Source organism: Aptenodytes forsteri, unplaced genomic scaffold, assembly GCF_000699145.1.
Source record: "Aptenodytes forsteri isolate BGI_AS27 unplaced genomic scaffold, ASM69914v1 Scaffold76, whole genome shotgun sequence".
In the NCBI taxonomy this organism is placed as follows: Eukaryota; Metazoa; Chordata; class Aves; order Sphenisciformes; family Spheniscidae; genus Aptenodytes; species Aptenodytes forsteri.
Window position 1 is genome coordinate 2,875,918 of NW_008794444.1, and position 4,466 is coordinate 2,880,383.

The window sequence follows — 4,466 nt, forward strand, 5'->3', positions numbered from 1 at the left end:
GCGCACCCCCCCCCCCCCCCCCGGCCTCGTGCAATACAGAAATACAGTAACGCAGCGCCTGCCTTGCCGCAGAAGCTAAATAAAGCAGCAGGAAGAGCTCTTGAATACCAGCAAGGCGATATATAAACATGTACGTGGATGGCACGTATGCTAATGCTGTTATATAGCCTAAGAGAAATGCCGTGTCTCGTATCGACGGGAGATGCTCTCATGGCCGGAGGACAGTCTCCGGGAAAAGCCGCGCTCGGCATGAGCCGCCCCAGGCTCCGACGTGGGGAGAGCTCGGAAAGATGGACGTCAGCCAGTGTCCGGTCTGCCTCTCCTCCTCGTGAAAGGAAAAGCCCAAAGACTCTGGTGACATTTCTCTTCAACAATTCTGGAATTAATCTTGCTCAAAACCCCAAGAAGCGGAAACACAGATGGAAAATGTAATAAATGGAACTCTTTTTTTTTTATTATTTTTTGGACAAGGTTTAACTGAGCTAATTGCATTGCTAGGCTTATCTCACACAAAAAAAATAAGGTGTTGTGAAAATACCATTCACATAAAATATACAGATTTTTCTCGCACTAGATATATTTATATGAAGAGGACGGGAAATAGCAGCTGTTCACTGCGATCCTGCATTATCACCAGCCGAGTATCCTCCATCCCAGCATTTCAATAACCGCATTGTTACTGGCAGGGGTGGTCACACAAACGTGCGAGCTCTCTTATCTCATACATAGTTTCCCTGTGAGTTTGCTAATGGGATAAAAATTATAAACAAAGCAACAGGGTAACAGCTCAATCCATCCGGGTCTCAGCACCCTGCTCCCTTTCCCAAGGGCTGACGCTTTTACGGGGGATCATTTAAAAATCCCCTGGGGCCGTGCCGACCCAAGGGGAGCTCGCTGACGGTGCTCAGCATCCACCCGGGTGATTTTTAGGACGTCCTGCTAGGAAAATTTACCCTGGACCGGCGGCACGGGGACCTCGGTGTCCGCCGGCGATGCTCGGCTTTCAGGAGGGCAGGCAGCGAGCCTTGTGGGGTGCGTTTGGGGACAGGGGTGTCACCACTGCTCGACGACGCCTGGCATGGCATCAGGGCCCGGGCTCCGGCTGCAGCTGAGGTTTAGAAATTCTTCCCTGAACCAGATAGGAAAACAAATCCCAGCTACTGTGAACAGGCTGTGCTCGGGCCCCGGATGGTTTCTCAGCCCATAAGGGGAAGAAAATAAATAAAGAAACCCCGGCGCAGAGCCACAACAGCCGGCGCGTTGCTATAAACTCCAGCGAGGAGCTGGACCTTGCTCTGTTTCTTGCATTTCACGGGGGATTTCCAAGGGAGCTCTTCCTTCCCTCCCCATCCAGGCTGGGGCGGACGCGTGTGTCCCCCCAGCATGGGAGCAACTGGGACGGAGGGACCCGAGCCACGTGCCGGCGAGAAGGCGCTTCCTCCGGTCAAACCGTGGCGTTTGCTGCGTCCTTTAGGAGAACGCCGTCTGATTTTGTGCCAGAAATACCCATTTCACAGAGACACAAGCAAGCCTACACTTTAACTGGGTTTATGATTAAGTGCCTGGGCACGCGTCAGGACCCCTCCTCAGGGTTTTTGCCCCGATGCTGCCCCGCTTTGCTATTTGCCTGGGTGTACCCGCCCGGGGCAGCGACCCCCCCGACAGCCCCGACTCCATCCAGCCCAGTCCATCCCAGTTGAACCGCCAGCGAGCTGGGAAAGCCGGTACCCAGAGCGTGCAGCCCAGCACTGGATGGTGCCAAGCATCCCCGGCTGGCCCCAGGGAAAGGGGGGTGGCCTGGGGACACCCCAGCTCAGTGACGGGGCGGGGGGGGGACACAACACCGGACCCATCAGTGCCCGGGTGGTGGCCGAGAGCAGGACGGCCCGTCGAGTGTGTCGGAGCGACCGGCAGCGATACGCAAGCACCACCCCCCGGGAAACAGTCCCCGCTCCAGCCATCCCACGCACCGGGGACCCGGGGGATGCTGGCAGAGGGGGTGCTGCCATCAGGTTTTGTCCGGAGGGGGTGTTCGTATATTTAACTGGAACCCCAAATCTCCCTGTTTACCCCGATATCCTCTCTCTTTGCCTGGGAAGTCAGCAAGGATGAAAATAAAAAGGGGTTTCATGAGATCTAAGTCAAACGCGGCTGGAAAGAGAGAAAATCCAGCCTGAATACACAAGTTTTGGAAACATCAGGAAAATCTAAGCGTGCATCCCGGCGGGGAGGCAGCCCCCCCCTGCCTGCTGCTCCGCCAGTAGTGCTGATACAGTATATTCTGCTAATCTACCCCACAGTATTTACAGCTGCCTATAACCCAGGATCCTCTTTAACATCAAGTCGCAGCAGCCGGATGCGATTACAGCCTGTAAGATTCCTCGGGATGGTTGGATGGAAAGGGGCGAGATGGGCAAGGACTTGCCACGGGGCAGGTCTGGCTTTGCCTGCAGCCTCCCGGCCCATTGCATGGCGAAACACAGGCTGCACTCGGCATCTCTGCAGCCCCCCGGCAGAAAAGCCCATGCCCCCCCTCCTTGCCTGGCCCAGGACCCCGAGCTGGGTTTTATTACCAAGTTATTGATAAACCTGGGGCGAGATGGGCAAGGACTTGCCACGGGGCAGGTCTGGCTTTGCTGCAGCCCCCCCGGCCCACTGCATGGCGAAACACAGGCTGCACTCAGCATCTCTGCAGCCCCCCGGCAGAAAAGCCCATGCCCCCCGTCCCGTCCCCCATCTGTTCCCTTTTCCAGGACCCTAAAGGGGCTTTTTGAGGCTCTGGGCCTAGGGGTTATTCCCAGGGTTTGCTCTCAGCCTGCCTGAGCTCCTGAAAAGCCCGTGGAAATGTGTTATAAAGCAGGAAAGGCAGCGGCCGGCGGGGAGGGGCAGACGGGGAGGAAAGATCACAGAAGTGGGAAAATATTTTTAGCCTGCCTATGTGCCTGCTTGCCGGCGTCCCTCGGCGAGCTTCAGAGCCGCTCGGCTGACTTCAATCACATCTGACGGAGGGGCAGACGTCTCAGGGCTGCTCCTGTCCCCCAAAACAGGAGAGAAACCCCAGCAAGGGCTCCCCCGGGGGGTTGCCAGCAGCCCCAATGCTACAAGACGTCAGAGAATCCACACCAGCATGGTGGGGCGGGAGGAAAACTGGTCTTTGAATTTCTCTGCCGAAAAATAATCGCGATTCGTGCAATTTGGGTGGTGAAAGCCTGCAGGGGCCTGGGGCACCCATCAGGGTCCTGCAGAGGAGGGAGGCACGGGAGGTTCATCCCATCCCTGGCAGCCCGGCGATCCGGCTCCCCGCTCGGTGCTTACCGGTGTGCACGTGCTTTCCATCGCAGCCCTTGGCCAGCGGGTTTTGATTACGAGCTTGCAGAAGTCAGCTAACCTCTCCGCAGGGCGAACTCCGGGAACGGAGTTACAAAGCCGCACGTTTGGCTGCAAACCTGATCCGGGAGCGGAGGGGAAGGGGAAAGCGCCGCTCCGGGATAAAGCCAGGATAAGGGGCCAGCGCCGAGCGGGGTAGGGGAGCGGGGCTGGGCTTGCTCTGTCCCTGTGCAAACTGCAGCGACATCAGGAATGAATTGTGCACGAGAGGTCAGGGACCGGCCTCCCATTTGCACTGGGGGAACTGGACATACTCCAACGCGCTTCCTCTGCCGGAGCGACTCCAGTTGCACCCTCGTGCCCTAAGCCTGTTAGATTATGCTCTCGACATAAATATATTTAAACCAGCCACAACTCCAATGCAGGAGGACGCGAAAGGCCCCGTTGCACGGGGCAGCGCGGGCTCAGCTTCGCCTCCGTCCCCAGTGCCGTGCCCCAGGGCTGCCCCAGCACGCCAGGGAGATGCTTTTCTTTGCACAGCATGGTTTAAAACAACCCGCAGCTGCCTGTTGCCAGCGCAGGTTTTAGGCATGCTTTGCAAGGTGGATGATGCTGTTTGTATCCCCAGGGAGGGTGGGCAGCCGAGGGTGCAGGCGGGCACCTCTTTGCGCAGGGAAACGGGACTCTGGCCTCGTGCTCCGTAAATACGCAGGATTGCAGCAGGGAAAAGCCAGCTGAGGCCACCTGTCCCCCCCACCTCCGCCAGCCCCAGGGACAAAGCACCCCAGGGAGCCCGAGGCGGCGAGGAGCTTGGCCGTGGCCCCATGTATCCGTCACCCACCTATCAATGATTTACCGCCGCTGTGAAGTGGTGTTTGTGCTGCCGGGGCTTCCCAGCAGCCCCAGCCAAGGTCAGCGCTCTGCTCGGCGGGGGGACAGACAGATGCCAAGGGGGAGAGGGGCCGGGAGCCCGCGCGGTGCCGGTGGGCACGAGGCAGGGGCAAAGCAGAGCCCCCTTGCACCCCATCATGTGCGATGGGCTCATCCTGAGCATCCCTCCGCCCTCCGTGCTCGGGTACCCCGGGGCAGCTGGGGACATCCATCTAACCCCGCTCTTACGCCCCGAGGGGTTACGGGGC